Source organism: Gymnogyps californianus, chromosome 2 (genome assembly GCF_018139145.2).
Source record: "Gymnogyps californianus isolate 813 chromosome 2, ASM1813914v2, whole genome shotgun sequence".
NCBI lineage: Eukaryota > Metazoa > Chordata > Aves > Accipitriformes > Cathartidae > Gymnogyps > Gymnogyps californianus.
In genome coordinates this window covers 101,060,609-101,082,799 of record NC_059472.1, presented here as the reverse complement: position 1 = coordinate 101,082,799, position 22,191 = coordinate 101,060,609, and the positions used below count along the sequence as shown (strand labels likewise).

General features: G+C 39.6%; 1 long non-coding RNA gene across 1 annotated transcript in view; it reads right to left on the bottom strand.

Annotated features, from left to right (window-relative positions):
- LOC127013324 (uncharacterized) overlaps nt 1-22,191 on the bottom strand; it is a 223,029-nt gene that overhangs the window by 139,449 nt on the left and 61,389 nt on the right. Inside the window, exon 3 of the long non-coding RNA XR_007766067.1 lies at nt 2,619-2,698. This is a non-coding gene — a long non-coding RNA (uncharacterized LOC127013324). The remainder of the gene's footprint in view (nt 1-2,618; nt 2,699-22,191) is intronic.

The following is a 22,191-nucleotide window of genomic DNA, read 5'->3' as shown; positions in this document are numbered from 1 at the left end:
TGCTGATTAATGGTCCCATATTTTAATGTGTTGCTGGGAGGCTCAACCCATTGAGTGTGTGTCCCCAGGATATTTTAAGTTTACAATGGTTTCTTCCACACAATCTTGAATTCTGTCAGGAAAAAAAATGGTCAGGACAACTGCCTCACAGCTCAGGAGACAGAGCATCTTCTCTGCTGCTTTCTGGAACTCAGCAAGGTACAGAACATAAAGGCCACACAACCCCCACATTACTATTAAAAAGCATGGGAAGTGAGCTCAAAGAGAAAAGCAAGACAGGTCTGAGCAGCTGCCTCAAACCTACTCATTAGGAAGGCACCAGCAGTGGGAGAGCCACAGAAGCCCTGCAGTTTCATTTCACTTTGGGTAGATTTTACTCTAGCTACTTAAAAAGATGCCTCCTTTAGAGCTTAGCGCCCATCATCCTTTCCCACCACCCTACTAGAGGAGAAAGGGCAGAGTTCAACTCCTGACTCTCCCCAGGCCAAATTAAGTTAGCAAGTAAGAGGTTCAAAACTAACTTCAGGGAGCGCTCCCTCCCTCCAGCTTTCAGCTGGGGAATTCTGAACAGCGTGAAGCTACAGAGCCTAAAAATTCACCTGGGTGCAAAACATAACCTGACAAATTCACAAGAGAGGAAAGTATACCCAGGACTACTTAACACAGAAGCCACTGCTGACTCAGAGGTCCTTCATCTGCAGATCATGAGAGGTTGATCTGGGAAGCAACCACGTGCTGGGCTTGCTCCACTCTTCTCTTAGCATCAGCCACCAGTCACTCCCTGGGACAGGAGGCTGCTATGCCTTCCCTGAAGGTCTAGGCTTAACCTGATCCCTTGATCTGACAGATATTGACATTTTGATGTGTTTGCTGTGTGTATGCTCTTAAAGCCTGCAAGTTGCAGAATAAAGTAAATTCCAGGGTCATCCATTTGTATATTTTTGCGCCCTTGCCTTAAGACACCTCTTTAACAGTGTGCCTGTATTAGATACACGTCTGCCTCCAACCTGAACACAATGCAGTCTTCGCTATATTTATCTTCGCAATACTCTTACAAAGGAAGAAAAGAAGAGGGTGATTGGAAGCCCAGAGATACTAAAGCCCATGCGTGTACTAAGACACCACTTACATATAAGCCCAAGTCTTTTACTTTAGCTAAAATGTACATCTGGCAGTAACCACCTTTACTTCTGAGCACTGGCTGCCCAGCAGCTCTACATTACCAGCACAACAAGGTGATCCTCATGTGCACAGAAAGCTCAGTGTAGCCCTGGGTATATCAGAGTTGTGCAAAAAAAGTACTCTGGACACACTATCTTCTCTACCAGAAATGCAAGCACGTAGGTATGTAGGTACTTACCTCCACTGATATGGGGACTAAAGAATTTGTCCATGGTTTCCCAGGAAGCTTGTGACAGAGCAAGAATTGAATCAAGACCAACCTTTGCTTGCCTTTGTGCAGGCTTTAACAAGCTTGGGTTAACTTCCAAGGGTATCAACAACTTGTCAACTATATCCTGGATTGGCACAGCCTCAAAGAACAAGTTAAGTTACTTAAACCGCTCAAGAAATGCTGAAATTGTCCTTATATTCAGGCCTACAGTTGTAACTGCAAATGTGAAATAAAACTCAAAAGTTAAGGAAATGCTTTTATACAGTGGCAAGGGTAAAGACTATAATAGCAGCAGATTGTTTGTTCCCGTCATTATAATCAATTACGTAGGATAATTAAGTATTACTAATAATCTTACAGTTTATCAACATCAGATAACTCTTGTACACAAGATGACTGAGGAAGAGTTTGCTGCTTTGTGCAAAGAAACACACATGCGCTGGCACACATTCTCTTTTTATTGTATTTCCACCACATTCATATCTTTGATAAAAGTGGATTTATTGAGAACAATGAATCTTATGAAGCCTCTGTTCAGCAAATTAAGACACGTGGAGACACAGCAGAAACCTGCATCAGACTAGTCATGACCACTACAGATCCAAGTGCAAAATGTGAGTGAATGAAATTGGATCACAAGGGGCAGAACAACAGAATTCACAGGAGAGCCAGCATCTCCCCCATGGGATACGGCTGGAATTCACTAAGAAATACAGAAAAAAGTGTTTTGTTTTCCTCTTCATGGAGATATTTTTACCAAAGTATTAGCAGACTAACTGGTAAAAAGTTTACTAAGGGACAAACCTCAAAAATTTTTTAGCAGGCCAAGAATGGTTTAGAGAAGTAAAGCCTTCTGGAATAGATTCTCCAATCTGGTATAACTTAAAGTAGATGGAACTAATTCCTGCAGGAGCAGGTGGGTTGATGGAAGAATTAGAAATGACAGACCATATTTTGTAATAATTTTCGATCATTAAAACCCCATTTAACATGCAACGTCATCTGTTGTCAGAGTTACCAAATCTAGGAGAAAAATCAAAAACCTGCTCACAACGATTTACAGAGAGACATATGTAAACATTCATGTAGACAAGAGATTTATCTTTTATATTCAGTGAATTTTGATGCTGTAACATTAAAGACTTCTACTATTGAAGCTTAACCAAAACAATGTGAGGAAAGTTAATGAACAACCATACCAAGTGGCATACATCTGATTTCTTACCTGAAGCGTGTTCATCAATCATTACTGCTGTCCCAGGATAATGCTTCAGGAACCACATAACAAAAAGATCTGGTGAACTCCTAAATGTTTAAGAAGAAATATAAGCATGTTACACAATACAAAAGTCACCAAATCCACAGCAAGTAGATCAATAATACTTCAGAGTTCAGTCTTACGCTGCACTTGCAAGGATTTTTTTTTGTTCAGAGGATTTTTTTTTTAATCTAATTTTTTATTTAGACTTTTTCTCCATGCATTCAGACGAAGTTGTGGTACATTCATCTGAGGCAGAACTAGAACTGCAAGAAACGCAATTACTAACAAGACTAATTATAGATAGAAAATCAACATTATATGTAAAAATAGAAGTATCAAAAGAGAAGCAGTCATCCCTAGTTGGTTTAATGATTTGGCAACTATGCTGTATCCACATATTCACGTGTCGATATTAATTCACACTGTATACAGACAAGTTTTTCAGTTCTCACAGGAAAAGAAATAGCATTTCCAAATTACAGTTATATTTTGCAGAAAGAATGACTTATGCTAAATGTGAAACATGTGTCTTCTCTTAAGATTTTTCCTTTATTTTTCATTTCAGTTGGAAAGTTCTATATTTCTTAAGTGTCCAGGTATAAAGAATAGTTTAAAATTCTGGACACAGCATTCTTCAGAGCTGCATTTTGACTTTATAGCCACAACACAAGTACATTAAAAGGCTCTGCAGCTTTCATTAGTTATACTGTATCTCTGCAAAGTCTTCTCTTTCTAAATCAAACACTAAATTGGAGAAAACATGCACTGGTAATGTTGCATGCATCTGCTTGATTAACAGAGAATAACTATGCAGTAAGCTAGCTAGCAAATTACCCTTTCAGATTTCATGTACTGCAGTAAACTCCCATGTCTCCAAGCATATCACCATAAACTTCATGGGTAAAACATGCTTTCTAGGACACAGGAAAAGTACTACTTCATAACAGTATGCCAACAGGTCTGCTTTTATGAAGGACACCACATTTTATTGTGAATTACACCTATATCACCCATTTTCTCCCTTATACGCATTATAAAATTATCTTAATCAAATCTAAGGTGCAAGATGCAATCTCTCAGTAGGTCCCACCCAATTTCTAGCAATCTGTAACACATGGAAGAACGTTCTGGTTTCTGCTGCTTCAATACAGTTACTTACAGACAGCTCAGCTGCCTACTCCAGTAAATAAGGCTAGCAAAGCATCACTCAGGATATGGCTACAATTGTGTTTCACTATACTTCACTTATGAGAAAAAGCTTACAAAATCCACATGCAGATACCCATCTCACCATCTACAGAATTTAAAAAGGCTTATCTATCTAATACTAGTATATGCACATAAATGCTTTCATAAAAATTAGAAGTTACTCTATGCAAGGAAAATAGATTTGCAATCATTTTTCTGATTTGCATCCTTTCACATCACCAATTTTACGCAACTGTCTTAAAAGCCTGCAGAACCTCACCACCTACTACACCGTAGAGGCTTCAGTGCAGCTCTGTGTTAAGAAATAACTTGAAAAATGGCACAGTCAGGTGATATTCTTCTTTCATTACTGACTCCTCTCATATTTACTCTGCTTACAAATTAAATAAATAAATTCATTAGCTCTCAGATAAAACTAGCCTTTAAAAACAAAAGTCAAGTTGTGCTCCCTCCACTCACATTATAGTAGCAGCAACAGCCCGTCTTGGCTAATGCATACCTTCCTTTACATCCACACAACCTGCTCAGCCTTCAGTGAGACAGCCCAGATAATGGAGAGGAAGGTTTCAGAGCAATGAGTTATTACGCAGGTGTAACTCAGAGTACACAATGTGGGTGAGTACAATCCCTGGATGAGATGTGAAACAGAAAGAACCCAGCTCGCCTTTCCAAGTGGAGACTGACTTAGCAGCATTTTTCAGCTACAGAATACGAAACATTAGCTTTATCCAGAATACATCTTATAAACTTGGTGTGCATTCAAGCTATTAAGTGGCTTTTCCAAGGGGCAGGTGTCCTAAATCGCAGTTCCCTGTCCACGTTTAAATCCTGTTAGCATAAACTCATCAATGCAACAATGAAAGACCTAACATACATAAATAGAGAAGACCTGACAGTTGTACTGTTACCTGCAGTGGCTTAAGTCTAAAACTCTCACCTTACGATGCTAAGTTTCTGGAAATCCAGTCAGATTAAAATGAAACCAGGCCACTCAGGAATACCACGCCAACTGTTTCCTCAAAACGTGCTTTTAAAACTCTAGTCTCTTCCAACAGGGTCTCTGCAATTTCTGCAAGGTGACCTCTTTCACTAAGATCATTGAAGAATGTAGGAAAAACAGAGAATACCTCTAAAGCACAGGCTGCTTACCTGAACATACAGCCACAAAAATGAAACCAATGATAAAATGAAGTTGATAAAAGAGCATGCCTAATTTATCTGACTGCAATTACTTCCTACCTTTAGAAGATACTTGCCACTTGTGACTAATTAAAGCAACATTAGGTATTAAACAGACCATCAGAAACATTTGGCTCAAAGAGTGCTGGAGCAAGGGCATGGCAAAGAACATGCGGAATTCTATGCAGACTGCAGCTCCTCAGCTATCCTTATGGACTGCTGGTGGTTCCTACAGTTTCAGAAGGCAGTCCACAAAATAATCATGAGGAGGAAAAATTGAAACCACATTCCTGAGCAAGCAAGCAAGAAAACAACAGGAGAGAAATAAAAAGAGTGGGTCAACATTCGAAGTTTAGTATGATTCTCATCTGGTCACAAATGAAAACCATTGTTGAAACACAGCACAATGTTGTCCATAGGTTTTTCTTTTCTCTGAAAAAAAGTATTAGGTGGTCTTTTGATGAAACAAAGATTGAGGAATAGTTTCACAAGTTGTATTTCTTTGCAAGTATGTACTAGACACATAAACATGTCTCGAAGGGGCAAAGTCTTTGAAGTAAAAATAAGGAACAGAAAAGCACATGACAGAACCCAAAATGCTTCCCAGTTCTTGGTGCTAAGTGTGTGCTCAAGCAGCACCTCAGACCATTATCCGGGAGACCTGTTCATGCACCAGCCTTCATGCCTTGGCTTCAACACCAGGAGCTCCTGGCAGACAACCCAGATGGGCACTGTGGCATTTTCTAGCCAGGCGTTCAAGAGGGTCACCAATCTACCAACCAGGACTCGCTGACCACCTCCAAAGCCAAATGAAGCAAAAGACAAAGCTAATATCGAGCTTTAACCTTTCAAATTAGATGACTTGCATCTGATTTCTTAAACCAAGCAGGGCAGTCGCATTAGTCAATTTTAATTACTTGTTTTCCTTCCCAAGGAAATAGATACAAGTATTGCTTTGACTGCTCAGACAATAGCACTGCCTGAGGCTGGCAGTCATAAAACGCTGGGGAAAGAGTCAAGATCGCTACGATCAAACTCCTTCCATCCTCTCCTCACATGTCCAGTAGAGACAGGAGAGCCCTCAAGGATCAGACTATTGCCCTGAGTAGTGGCTTGGCCCTTCACACTGCTTGCTCGAGCAGAAAGGGGCCATACCGCAGCCATCAACAGCCAACAGAGATACTACCCAGTGAGGAAGCCCCCTGCCAGCAGCCCCTCTGCTCTCCCCTACTTCTGGGAGAGGTGCAGCTTGGAGACAAGACAATGAGGTCTATGTACGCAGCTGAAGACAGTCACCCTGGAAATCCTCCCTTTCTGCCAGGAATCATTAAAAGCAGTTTGTGCTAACTGTGGAAAATGTACACGCTCTTCTGGAGCAATGAGACGCATCATCTGGGCATTGCTGGCTGTCAGGCTCAGTCCCAGCATAACTATCTACATGATGCCCCTTCTTCCTTTGCACCAAGCAAAGTTTTGGGGCAGAAGATTGTGTGAAACGCATCAGAAAACATTGTTTCCTTCAAATACCATCATTGTCTCCTAAAAGAACTAGACTAGGAATTGTTTTTCAAGAAAACGATCATTCATAGGCCAGGGACTAAAGTACTACGATGAACTAGGTCAATCCCATCCTTTGTTACTGTTCCAAAAGTACAATAACAGCAGGAAGGGGGGTCAGGGTGGAATAATCATTTGTTAACAATTTTAATAGTAAAGCTTTATTGGTTTTCTCTATGGATTCTCATAGTTGTTATGGTGAAATTAAGCATTTTTCCTCCAAGTGAACTCTTGTTAATCCTTTTATTTAGGTTCAGAGCTACAATACATGACCCTGCAAGAACATTCATCTACAGTCACAGCTGGAGCTGCAGACTCACTGGCTTGAAGGAATTAATTTCTTTGCAAGGCAGGAGCAACTGAAAGGCCAAAGGCTTATCTACAAGAAAATCTCAATTTCACCAACTCATACAAAGAACAGGACAAAACCAAAACATATAATCAGACACCTCATCAAAAAGCAGATGTAAAAACACTCTGGCACATTAAAGAAATACAATTTAGGGGGAAAAAAATCTAAAGGTCTGTCATACCACAAAACAAGCTTTAGTTCTTAAAAAAAAAAAAATCTGAATTTTAAAACCAGATTAAATTCAGCTCTAATGAACTGCCATCAAGAGAGCACTCAGATTTAACAGTGTTCAACCCCAGCCACCCAGCCTTTCTATTATCTCATACCTTTGACAGTCACTTGCTCACTTGCAAGATTTATCTAAAGCCAGTTGTAACAGTACCAAGTGAAAAGCCTGTTCTTGCTTCAGCTTGGTTGTCAACTTCTCAGTCCATTTTCTCCCATGTAAGTAAACAACAATAAAAATGTGAAGAAAGCTGGAAAGTCAGATTGTCTGGGCATAATGCAAAAGTTTGCCACAAACAAAATAATACAAAGCAGAACTGTGGCCATCAGGTCACCAAGTGTAGGAGGAGATTGAAACAACTCATGAGCAGGCAGAACTTAAAGCATGACTGACAACCTGCACTTGTAAGCTAAAATCTGGATCTTCCACTTTTGATTGTTTTCAAGAAAATAATTCAAAAGCAATTTTTAATAGTTTAATAGTTTCATTGTCTCAATACTAAAAAAGAAAATTCCTAAGGCAGTGTTCAGATTCCACACTTCTTACAACAAGCCTTACATAAGTACTCACTGGATGCATCACATTGCTGTTTTACACAGAATGCGTTTAAAGACTTATATTAACTTGATCATGCATGTGTACATTTATCACCCTTGTAATGATATGAAAGTTTGATCCATTAAACTGACCAGAAATATTTGTATATCCACAAACATTCACAGCAATTTATTTTGAGCATATTGCACTGAAATGTTTACTTATGTTTTCTAAAAGCTGAGCATCCCTGACACTTTTGAGACCTCAATATCTTGAATTTTTCAAATCATTGCTTTCTTAATCGAGGAATAGAGGGACATAAAAGCCTCATTTAATGAAAAAAATTTAGAAGCAGATTTTTTTGCAAGGAGAATCTAAGCACAGAAAAGCCAGAGTACTTTTAATTCTTGCCCACATTTTAATTTAAGTATTCAACTTGCTTACATTTTCAAAAGAGATTTGCAGCACATTCTATATGAGAAAATATCACAGCCACACTGGAACTCTTACAAACCTCTATCTGAAACAGCATGAGCAGCTCTTTACTAGAATTGTTAAATAAGCAGCAACTGTCAAAAAAAAAAAAACCAAAGCCAAATAAATTTCAGTTAACCTCATTTAGATCTAGGGTTTTTATCCATCTGAAGTGAAAATATATTTAATTAAATCATATCAATGATGGAGCATTCTCCCTTTGCCATTTCACTATCCATTTATTTTATCCTACTAGTCCATTTAGCATAGCTGCCCTTAACATTGTGTTCCCAAAGAGACCCAACTTAGAAGATGATTCAGGTCAGACTTCACTGATTAAAATTACTCTATCACATTGGCACAGGGCATTCACTAAAGAATCCATATGCAGGAAAGAGCAAGCATTGTTCAGCCTTTGGAGGTTTCCCTGCTGCTATTTTCTTGGATGAGGAGGACAAGATTTCAGTAGGAAAGGCCAAAGGGAGCACAGAGCCCCTCCACAGTAGTGCTGGAGAGCGGGCTGGAGCTGCCAAAGCTGCACAGATCCTTCCTCCCACTATACAATTAGGTTACTTCTAAGTACTACTTGCTAAACAGCTTTTTCCTTAAAAGATATCTATCAATATAAATTCATATTACACTAACATTGCTATGCATATTGCGATCATCACCTGATAAAGAATGATGCAGTAATGGTGTTCTGATGTTTTTCCTCATCTAGTTTTTCTTAAGTGCTAATTCCCCAAAAGGAACAAATTCCCTGAGCAGGGCCCACCAGGTTACACAGATTAGACTGGTCTATTGAAGATGAGCTATGCCAACAGCGCTCGCAAGTTAATAAGGATGTGAGCAATGAAACTAGAACCTTACACAGAAATATTAAGGATCCCCAGCAGTAACCTGGCTGACCTAGTTGCATCACATTGCCAAACAAAGCCAGAAAACTCAATCTCTATTTCTTTCCAAAGTATCAAAATAACAGCATCTTCAAATTAAAAGCTGACTTAATTCACTTACAAAAGTCATCATAAGCTGTAATGGCACCACCTCCCCCTCCTTTTTAATTTTGTTCTTTTCATTATCATTATCCCAGGTGGCTTTCAGGAAGTCCCTACAAACTAGTCACTATTATGAAGATGGCCTATTTTAATCACAGTCCCTTGACAAGAACAGCTAATTATCTAACTTTTCTGTCTGAACTACCAGATGGCTTTAGTTCTATACTTAACTTCCTTTTAGTTTTCAGTAAGTAGTGACATTTGCATATTAGAAAATGTCTGGGATGACACAGAACAGAAATAATACCAGTACCAACACCAGTACCTCAGATACAGGCAGAACAGAAACATATGCATCTACTGCATCCTTCCACTAAAATAATAAAGTCACTTAAGATGGCAGGCATCTTTCACATTTTCTTTTCTTATTGGACTCCCCAAAGGCATGCCAGCTTCCCCTTTTGCTGACAGGCCACCATCTACACATTGCCTTCTCCTCTGAACCTGCAAACCTCCGGGTGCTGGGAGGCAGAGCTGAAACCTGGGGGGAGGCAGGATGGTGGTGGCAGCACAGGTTTTTGTTATTGTGGTTTTTTTTTTTTTTCTTTTTCTTTAAACAACACTAACAGCCATTTCAAGGACAGCAAGAGGGAGCTCCCCTGTGTTGTTCCAGCCAACCCCTTTTAGACTTTCACATTCCTCCTCCTCCCAAGACCCCAGTTTTGTGTGCATCTACCCATCCGAGACAGCAGGAAGCATGCCTGCGCTGCGTGCTGCGGTCCTGCACACCTCTGTGCTGAGTGCTCGGAAAGAATCTAAGCAGTGTCTCGGGGGACTACACAAACACTCAAGCTTGTCGGGGATGGTAGTGCAAGACTGTCATCATTGATGGTGCAATTAGCAAGTACAGCTTGTGTGTGCTTGCTAGGGCATGTACCGAAGCAGTCAGATTTCGGCTAGTTCCAGAACCATGAGTTTAGATGGTATTTCAGAGTATCCATTTCCACATGGCATGGTGCACTGCAGACATAAAACAGTGAGGGAATCTGGCCTGAGTGTATTGAGGCAGCATTTACCCCTGGTATACACTAGGAAAATACAGCTGCCTCTGACTAAAGACAGTGGAGATCAACTAAAAAAAAAGTCAAGGCCAAACATCAGCCAAGTGAAGGAGTTTTGTGCACAGACATAGGACATTATATTTCAGGCATGCAAAAAACACTGGATATTAACCATAGCAAATATATCCCTTACGAGTCACACTCGTAACAAATGCAGGCATTTTCCTCTAATATCCTTCTCACTACACTTAAAATTCCAAAGTTTATTACATGTACATATTCTACACTGCCAAAAATCTTTTTTCCAAAAAATAGCAGCAATTCAAACATTGACTTGTTTTTTTCCTATGGGTTACAATTCCTGTGAATAACTGTAACCATTCAATGATGTTGCAACATTCACTACAAAATAATTGAAGAATCCAGGCTTGAGAAAATTCCCATGACCATGACAACACAGAAGGAGTTACAACTTCATTTTAAAAAAGGAGTCTATTGTCTTGATACAAAAACAAATGGAAAAGCACATGACAGATAAGGAAGAAAACATTATATTCAAGTTCCTAAAAGTGTACTACAAGAAATGGCAAATAAGATGCCAAACAGTAATTTTTATTATTTTTTGTCTGTGTATCTTTAGACAGTCCCTGACTTTTAACCACCTTCTCTAAAAGGTTTAGGATGTTTTTCTAGAACAAAGAAAATACCTTCATCATCAGAACTCCAACTTTTAGTCATATTAACAACTAAGAATATATATACTTAATTAAATTGTACTGGTAGCAAATTCAGAAGGGAGAATTATTGCTTTTTTTTTTTTAAAAGATTGCGTTCTAATCCCTGATAAAATCAGTTACTTCAGTGAAGAACTAGAAACAACATTATCATACTACCATAGTTTATACTATACCAACCATGATCAGATAAGTGTCCCTTGGTACCATCACAGCAACATAAGGATGCCTAAGCATAAATAATAATCAGGGCTTTCTTGATTTTACAGCAGTGACTCTCAAGCAGGGCAGCAGGACAGAAAGGCTGACTGAACACCTGCCACTCCAGAGACAAAACTGATTTTTGCTAGTGTAATGGCCATCACAGCTTCCATTTGTAAGGCTTCTCATCTCTGAATGTATTGTGGCAAGGATGCTTACTGAATTAATGGAACACCTTTGAACTGACAAACTTGGTAAATTTCTCAGGTTTGGGTTTGGTTTCCAAAACTCCTTTGATCTTCTCATCCCCTAGTGGAAATTATATCAGGTTTCATTTTCTGCCACTATAGTCCAACTGAAGTCAGTTCTTAGAACAAGTACTCCAATAGGAACCCAAAACAAATAAAGAAATCCCCCCCCCCCCCTTAATATTTGCTTGAAGGTATTTATGTAGGATTTAGACAAGCAAACCTTCCCAAATGGAACTGGAATTTACATCCATAGAATCCATAACATTAATATGCTGACAATCAAAGACTGTACTATCTATTTTTACTAATCTATACAGGTTTTGGAGCTCACTGAAGAGTCAGTGCTGAGCTTAAGAAGTCTTGGGAAGCTGACTTGAGTAGGACTTGTAATGACAATCTCTAGTTATAATTCAGAGCCCTAGATCCTCCTGAAATGGAAAACAAGGGTAACTATTGCCAAGAAAACTGAGTTTGCTTGATTTTTCCCATGTAGTGCTGTTTAATGTTCAGTTAATCAGCTTGGGTTATGACCAGTTTGTAACACTGCGGTGTCTGCTGCCGCTCCTCAATTTCATTAAATCAGTGGGTGAGTGACTACAAGTTATGATTTACAATGAAGTTTCCTAGACTGGTCAGCTTCTGTCACATAGTCATTTGGCCAACCAGCAGCAGCATGGGTGAGATCTCAGCTGCCTGCCCTGTCCTGGCTGCCCAGGCAGCCTTGGGCAAGTCAGCTTTAGGCTACGTCCCATTACTGAGCTCAGCTGCACGTTGTCTCCTCACCTAGAGGAGCCCCTAGCTACATCCCAACGCTAGGACAGGACGAGACCCCTGTCTTTTCCATACATCCTGGTTTCCACAGACCCAGATAGAGCTCAAAAACACCCCTAAACAGGGTTAGGGCACTGGGGTGCCGTCAGGGGTATGCTGCAGGGCAAACTGAGACACTGCTTGGATGTTCTGTAACTTCAGTTCTCCACTTAAACAAAAAGCTCCTTCACCACAAAAGCAGTAAAGTTCAAACTATTAATGAACATAAAGAACACAAGCAATAATGCCTACGTAGGCAAATATTGACAAAGGGTAACAATTTCAAAGAAGTGAGTCAAGTACACTGAGTCCTCCTGAGTCACTCCTCTGTGGGATTTCTGCTCCATGGTGACTTCGAAAGTCTTGACTATCCCACAGCATCTCCTTATGCGTATGTATGCTGCCTGTGTCCATTCTACAATCTGAATCACTTCCTGTGTGCAATTTCATTAACTGGAAGCCTCCTAGAACAAAAGCAAGGGGATGAGGGGGTGGAAATGAAAAAAAAAATTACAGCTAGAAAGCACACAGATAAGATCTTTTTCTTGACCAAGACCACCAGATATTTCAAATGTTACAGATAAAACCACTAACAGCATATATAAGCTACTGCATATTAATACCAAACATTTCCTTCCTTTCTTCATGAAAGGAGTCAATTGATTGAATGGGACAAGAAATAATTTCTTCTTTTTATTTTCATCCATCCTAAGTATATATCACTGCGCAATTCTTTAAGTGCCAATAGTCTGACATGGTATATAAAGACCTGTGTTCCTGCAGACATCCATAATATCGTGTTAGAATTCTGATTTACAGCCATATCTTAACATCATCTAATAAAATGACTAACATGGGTGATATACAACAAAATCACAAGCCCTCCAGATACAGACCCGCCTGGGCAAGCCACATGAGTGAGTTATCTTTAGTACTGGAAGGAACTGATGAGGTAATTCCTTCAATAACTTATCAAAAAAAATATACAGCTTTAAATTCTAAATTACACTTTATCCTACATAGCAGCAGGAGGGTCTTACTAATTGGAATCTGCAGAACATATGGACTGGAATACATCCCATCATCCAGCACCTCAAACTATACACATTAAGTCACTAAGTGTTAGCACACTATTTACAATTTGCCTTATGAATGTATCACTGTATTTTACATTACTAAAGTGTACATGTAAAGAAAAAAAAGGAAGCTTTATTGATGGCAACTAACACAAACATCAAAGACGTAGTGCAAAGAAATCCATGACTATACTGCCTTTCCATTGAAGTTAAGCAAGGATGGTGGCTCTATGATCCCCTTTTTATATAAAACAGATTCAGAATTTTTTTTCCCCTGCCTTCCCATTTCCTGAGTGCATCCTTGTGTAAGGAAGCCTGTGAGCCTTTGAAGCCTCCACCCAAAACAAACATGAATCTTTATAACTCTTGCAATCTTCTGCTTTTTGGCCACCCAGTGAGAATCTAACAGGATCCCTTGTTGGAAGGCCACCACAGAATAATACCAGCACAGGAAAAGAAAAAGAAGATGAGGTCTAAATATAATCATTACGTAATATTTCTCTAATGAAACATAAAGCTGCTTTAATCTAAACACTATGTTAAGATCTTTATTAACTTTGAAGAACAGGCAATATTCATCAATTTAGCAGAGTGAAACCAAAAGAAGCAGAAAATCTTTTTCAGTGTTTAGACAAGAATTCTAAAAATTACACCTCTCAAATAAATAGGCAGTACTATCCTAATTTTGACACCTCTCCTAAAAGGACATTCCCTGGAGACATACCAACTGTGACTGATATGGCTGTTTCTAAGAACGATCAAGTCATGTTACCCAGAGCATGCTGTATACAGGTCCAGAGTGTTGAAACCCCAGAGAATCAGGTCCAAGCACCTAGGAGCAGCTGCCTAAAGTTCCTGGAATCCCAGAAACATGTTTTGGGAAGCTCCTCTCACCCCAGCCACTGTTTCTGGTGCAAGTGGAACAGTATAACAAGTGCCATCGTACAGGTGACAATTCAGTGCCAGAAGGATGCTTCCATCCTGTAATAGAGTATGCCTCCCCACAACTTTAAATGTCTTCACTCTAAATCAGGCATGGATTTAGCAGTACAGCTAAAGAGATATTAGCTTCCCCCTTATCACGATCCAATACTGTGATGGGCTCCTATTTATCTCACATGGTCATGATACACAACTTCACAGCCCCTTTTTATCTCCCCTCCATTCACATTTCTGTGAGCATTTTAATTTCTAGTTTGCAAGGAAGTTTTCATTCTGAAGGATCCTGAAGTGCAGTATAGGTTACTTACAAAGAAAACCTGGATGTAATTCCAGTTTAATTTCTTTTTACTACAAAATTATGCAAACCTAGGAAATCCTTCAAACAAAAATTACACTTTCATGATTTTTCTTATTAAAAACAACCCGTAACTTTTAGGTACTTCAAACTCTCACATGTAGTTGTCTTACAGCAATTTATCAACATTTGTATTTATCATCCCACAACTGTATTTCAAAATTACTTTTAAAAGAACACTGAAGTACACTACTATGACATTATAACAACAACAACTTAATATTGATTACAGTCATTAATTGCAAATGCAGAGATACTGAAATAATGCTCATGCTGAAACATTCTCATAAAAGAAACAGGAAGAAACACTGATCAAAACATATGGATACATATCAATCATATTGGCAGCTTTGTCTTTTCTTTACATTTATATGAAAGTCGCAAAGCACATTTCTGCCACTACCCTCAAAAAAAATATGACAGCAGAAAAATAGATCGATACATGGAACTCTGTGGTCCACCTATAGCACTCCTCCCCAGCTCGCAAACTGCCAATATAATAAAGGAAAGATGAGGAAAAAAATTGCACTGTATAAGCGATCTAAAACTTTTCAGAATATTAAAGGACATGCTCCAAGAGGAAACACCCTAGATCAAGGCCTTTTAAAAACATTCTCCTTTTCTTATGCCTTCTGATTTGATAGCATCTCTTCACGACATGAAATCCTTTGATCTCCATTCATTTACTGCAGCACCTGCATCCTAGGGCTGGGTTTTTATTTGTTTGTGTTTTTAGAAAAACATACTGCAGAGATACACACTAATCCTGTTCTCCAAAGGTCACAAGCAGAGCAGTACTGTTGAGAAAGCTCAGTTGCCTGCTCTGCTTTGCTCAAACCTTGCTACTAGATCTTCACCTACACAAGCAGAGTCTTTCACATATTTAAAAGCAGCAAAGGTCTGCTGTGAAAGCAGATCTATGTCTCATGTCAGAAGGTATAGTGGCAGCATATAGCCCAAAATAATTGCAGAAGTGTCCATATAGTCTCTTAAGGTACAGAAAACCAAGCTTCTTGAACAGAGGAGAAGAAACAGGCTGTTAGACATACCATTTCTGCAATGAAGCAGTATGATATGCACTTATAATATAGGTCATGTCAAAAGTGGGAGAAAGTAGTGATGTGAAATAGCTGTGCAGAAATGAATGCGATAGTCAAAGAACACATTTTGCAAATCAGGGCAATGAATATTTGATCCATAGTGACAACCCTATGCTATTTCTTTAAAGTGTGAGAAGAACAATAATGGTATTTCATGTAAGAAGGTTCTGGATCTTAAATGAGCCAAAGGTAAAAATTGCGTGTAGGAAGTGTACAGCTATGCCCTGACTCAAGTAGCCAACAGTACCAGGATCCAGACTCTGAGTCCACTGACAGCAGGAAAGCATGCATCTGCAAAATAAATCCAGGACCACTTGTACATGCTAAGCTCAAAATACTATCTAGAGGAACAGTTCTCTGCGGGGTGCAACTAGGTTTGCAACAGAGTAAAGGCAAACTGGTTCAACATCTTATATCCTCAGCTACCATCACTCAGTGCTACAGATCACTTGATAGAACTTATTCACACATTTAACAATAATATTCAAATTATTAGAAAAATAAATAAGGCTTGTATACATTTTAAACATATCTTGAACTATATTTCATGACACTTAGGTTTTTTGCAAAATGAATTAATGTGGTTTTGCAAACACAGGCCATTGTAACATACATTAAGTACCTCACTGCGTGAGCAGATATGGTACTAGGAACACACTACCGTCTTCTTTTTTCCCCTACACTGTCTATCACCGCCATTCTCATGGAACCAGGCATTGCTCTCTCTTTAAGGCAACAGCTCCCTAGTTAGTATATGGAAAGAGGAAAACTTTGCTAAAGGAAACATCTTGAATACATGTTAACCGCTGAGAATTTAAGAAAGATACCCAACAGAATTGCCAGTTTTATTAGAACCAGAAAACACAGAATATGCACACAGCAAGGAAAGAAGGGACTAAACTTGTCCATTTTTCACTAAACCCCCTTTTTTTTTTTTTTTTTAAATTCTGTATAAAGAATGGGGGATTCAGGCTGAGCCAGCTTTGCTGCTGCCTCATCTTCTCTCCATCATGCAAACAGTTCAAGTGAAAATAATCCCTCCTCATTCACTACAGATCCTCTGTAAGCAATAAATCAGCTGAACAACACACATCATCTTAATGAAGGTATTTGACAGTCACCTTTCAAACTGATTCTTTTTTCTGCTACTGACTTATATGGCACTAGATACCAGTTGCATGGGGTAGGGAAAATTATCATATATATACCATGAATAAGAAAGGCCTTATGTTAGGTTTTGGCTATTCAAAGGCATTCCTTCCCTTACCAGTAACTGGAATGTAAAAGTAATCCTCCTCCCCTGAAAATTTTCTTTTATTGGAATATTTGTTTCAAATTCATCTAAAATTACTAAATCAACCAACAAATCCAAAATAACTAAACTACCATTTACAAATGCAATCTGGCCATGGTCAAACATATGGTATTTTTATTTGCAGAAGATCAAAAGGACTTTCAGAGTAAAGCACTTTTTCAAAGGTCCTTGGTGCAAGCTCAATTTATTAAAACTCATCACTGACAACATTAATATATTCCTTTCTGTGAGATCCAGTTCTGCATTCCCCATAGAAAGTACATCAACCTCTTAAATAAGCAACCCATATAGGCTTGCTTCCAGCTGCTTGTAAGCAGATGAGACTGAAAATACTTCAAACCTGGAGGCTGGAACCAGCTGCTGTCTTTAAAAAAAAAGCATTTGTTTCATTCCAACATCCTTGTTGATATGATAAAAATAAATATTCTCACAATTTGAAAAAAGTCTTCTCCTTCCCCAAGTCACAGAAAAAGAATTAACCTTTTATTTGCAGGAAAACATTCTCCAGTCTCAGAAACTAGGACAGTAATAAGAAAAATTCATAAGACACCAATAGAATTAATATGGATTAAATGTGCAGCTCAAAAAGTAGTATGTCTTTGGTATTTCCAAAAACCTTGAAATAGGAGTTGGCTGGAACTTGTCTTCTGGGGTACTTAACATTATGATATTGAAAGGAAAAAATAAACTGTCATACCTGAGATTCACAAAACAGTAAGTGTCTTTGTAAGGTAAATCATCCATCTTCTATATTCCCATGCAGCACTTAAAAAGAGACTGTATATGGAACATTCCATGTATTTTGACCACCAGAAATGTTCATTTCTACACCAGAAGTCACCTAGCTATCAATACGGGGAGGGGTGGCGGGGCACAGGAGTAAGTATTAATCCAACACCAAAGCACATAAACCACCATTTATCAAAAGAAAAAAAGCACAGGAAAAGAAGTGGCAATGACTGCTCCTGAAAGAGCTACCAGGGACCACTTCTCCACAGCCTTCGCGTCCTTCGGAATTCTCCCTCCCACTCACAAATAAGTAGCAGGACTGTAGTAGACAGCACTTGCTTACTTGGAAGGGGAAAAAAAAAAAAAGAAAAAGAAAGCACTCAGTGTGTTTTTAGCTGCTTTTTGCATGATTTGATCTCTGGCAAGAAGCCTAACAGCAGCTGCCACAGTGTGTCAGCTCCCCACAGACCTGAAGTGATCTATGGGATCGTAGTTTGGGAATCTTCAGACCAGGTCACTAGGAAAAGCCATTAGTTACGGAGTTATGAACCCCAGCCAGTGATGGCGTACAGCTTTAAGCAAAAACATCCTTTCTAATTAAAGCTATGTTTGCACTCCAGTTAAGCACTGACATTTAATAAGCCCCACACAAGAGGGTCCTGAAGAAAAACACGCGCTAAATATTTATTTTAATTTACATACAAGCATGACTCAGTTTTGGGTAGGTCTCATAGCCCCTGACTGCAATTCCCCGCTGGCAGGCAGGTCAGGGACCAGCGATGAGCCGGGCGGCCGGCCCCAGCCCGGAGGCAGCCCAGCGCCAGGGCCGCAGCCAGCGCCTCTCCTTCCCACACCGACTCCCTCGGCCCGTGAGAACGGTTCGGGCTGGCCTGGCTTTACGCTCGCTCATGCTCAAATCAGCATGAAATCACCGCAGAAAAGGCTGCTCGGTACCGGGGGGAGGGAGGGGGGAGAAGGCATGCCGCCTCTTCCCCCATCCCCCAGGCAGACGCCTCTGCCCTCTCTATCGTCTTCACAGCACAGCGACATGCTGCAAGTATGAAGCCTTCGAGATTAATAATGAGAACAGGGCAACGATCTCCCTGGACTGAATCCATTTTATGTGGACTATGAGAACTTGGATTTCTTTCAGTAACGGAAAGACATGAAATGCAAGGAATAAGAGGAGGTTTTCCACATAGGCGTTTACATCTCCAAGGAAAGAAAGGGGAGAAAACCCACACAAAGACATTTCTGATGCATGCCATGGGCCAAATTTCTAAACTCTCTTTAACCTTTTTGCGTTTCCAACTTTGTGCGCTTAATAGTATTGCTCTTACTGATTTTACATACTGCTTTTATTGTGCTCTTATTATGCTTAGATAAGTCTACATGCTTGGCACAGAACAAACATCTTCACTGAGGAAATGTGCACTCAAGTTTGAATGCATACACAGTGATAATGAAAATGGACATTGGGAAAAAATAGGCACAGTTTATGGTCTCGTCTCTTTTCTCTCTGACTCTTCAGCCTAGGAATTGGCAAGAGTATTCCCTAGTCCTCAGGCAGGCTACCAACTTTGAATGCAAAAGCCTGATGGAAACTGTTTGGGAGATCCCTATAATCCACCACAGGGCCATGCACCAGGCACACAGAGATCTAGGCTAACCTGTAGTCTCTTAATACTGAGTGAGTTCAGCCCTGCTGCAGCTAGTGAGTGGATACGCACAAGTTGCAAATGCAAAGAATTTCATTGAACAATAATTACATCTATATAGGACGAATTCTATCTTTTTCCCTTTCTGACACTAAAATATGTTGCTTCTTTCACCTTGTTGATAAATGTTGCCCAAAAAAAATGTCTGAGAGCTTTCCCCCCTATTATTGATGAGATTATTTTCATAAACAAGACAAGACATGAGATGAATCTATTCTAGCCATTGTCTTAGTGAGAAGCAAAGAATGGATAGAAGAGCTGTCAAAAATTACTGCATATGTCACGATCTAGTGAGAAGAATCAAATAGACAAAAGTAAATGCAATGGGGACTTTAGGATCTCAGAATGGTAAATTTTGAGAAACCAAGGAAATTAGTGAGCTTGTTCTCAAACACTTTAGCTCGAACACAGAAATATCTCATGTGAAAAGTACAAGTGTTATTCACACTCCCATTCCAAGCAGGAGGGAAGAAACGGTAAGGAAAGACTGGAGACTTGCTCAGATGAATAAACACTTTAAACAGGATATTGAGAGGAAGTCCAGACTCTCCAAAGAATGAAAAGACTGATTAGGAAAGAAGACAATGTCTCAGGGGTAAGAAGCGTTGAAACTGTAAAAAAGGACAGAAGCTCAGCTGAAGGGAACGCGGCCCAGGCAACCAAAAATGAGTTTGCCACATGTACAAGTACAACTTCTAGAATTTCACTTTGGCTGCCGACTGGCTCAGGAGCACTGGCAGCCGGGCACAGGGGCAGCATGACCCAGGGGGAAGGACCCCTCCCCAGCCGCTCCCAGCCCAGAATAATTTAGATTTACATACACACAGCCTACTAATTTAACTAAAGCAATTACTCTAGATGTATTTTGCTCCCATTAGGTAGAGACAGGCGAGGGAAGTCCAGTTGCACACGACTAAAGTGTTTCACACAGTGCTAAGCAGTCAAGCAGACTGAAGTGCTGTAAATGACACAGACAGACTATTTTAGAAGTGGAGAGGAAAGGTGAAAGACAACCACTGCCTAACCATTTCTATCATCACACAAACAACACAGGCCAAGGCAGTCAAGCTGAAAGCCTCAGCAGGTCACAGGCTCAGTGTGGCGACTGCCAGGGTATTTCTGATGCTCGCAGTGGGCTCTGGCTACTCCTCTGAACAAAACAATCTGCTGCATCTTCTCCCACGCATTTCCTGCCAAGCATGAGGCCATGGGGCCCAGAGAAAGTTACTCTAGATAGATTTTTCCATAAACATAAGTCATAACTTCTCTTCTTCACAGCGTACTATGAAACAAGGGAAACAAATGCACTAGTAGCCTCTTTGGAGCAATAGCTTCTTCTGCTATCCTCTCTATTTTATTAGAGCTGCAGTACCCATAATATTTATCTCTACACTTCACTTCCTTCATAACCAAAACTTAATAGTTCGTTAGACACATCTAGATTCAGAAACATGCTCATTTCATTCTCCACCTATCCATCCATCTATGTACAGAAATACATACCATAGAAAAATTTTGCTTTACCAGGCTCTCTAAATATGTACATACATGGGGGGAGGTGGGGGGTATTTTGGGTTTTTTATTTATTATTTTTTATTTTTTAAAGGCATGTGAGACTAAAGCCAGCAGTTAGATAAGCTTGCAGGTGGGAGGGCCTTTTTTTTTTTTCAGAGTTTCTAATATTGTTAAGAAAACACACAAGTATAAGAAGTTAGAATTACTCAAACTTAGTTTTAAACAGTTTTGATTCAGTTTTTGAGAATTAAGGTTAGGAACAGTTTCTCGTTACTAACCAAACCATTCCTGTAATCCTTATCCAACAATACCTGACAGAGCACAATAAAAGTCCGACTGCTAGCTGGCAGAAGTTAACATGGAATATCCTTTTTGCCCAAAGCAGTACTTTTGCCAGTGCTAGTTTGGGCAAGTCAACAGGCCCCCAAAATAGAGACACATTTGCATATTCACTATATATGGCTACTCAAACTTTTCAAGGATTAAAATGGAATCTGTAGGTGAACTTAAAGACCTAAGGAAAGAGGAGAAATGCAATATCCTGATTTAAAACAAGAATACATCTCATTTCTTTAATGCATTTGAATGCTTTCATGTGAATACAAAACTGAAATTAAAGTCCAATGTTGCTATGGGTGTAAGCTAACTTTCCAGGTCTGTGACCTCTGATCAAATCGCATCTCATTTTATTAATTTCAGCTTGGATTTTATATTCTCAGATTTTCCTAGAATAACAACTTGGTAATCAGTTAATCAAAAACATTTTGAAAGACACCCATTTACAGAACTTCATTCCTTCAGGGTCTAGGAGTGTGCCTGTCATGACCAAGGTGCATATATAAAAATTACTGCAAAAACACATCCATGCATCAACTGAACCGATGTGATTGGTGCTCTCAGAAACTCAAAGCCTCAGACACTCTCCACACCCTCCAGGAAATGGGCTTTGCAACAGGCCACGAAGGTCAATAAATTTATGCTCTCCTCAAGCCTAAGAAAAACGTAAATTCAGGAACATGATATCCACAACAAAACCATGCTACCTCCAGCTGAAATGGGCTCTCAGACACTGAAACTAAACGTAACCAACTTGTAGTAAGAGAGGCAGAGAAAAGGGAGAACAATTTTAAAATCTACCTTGAATGGCACTCAGAAGTAGATAGTCAAAAAAAACCACCCCACACATACACAGCACATT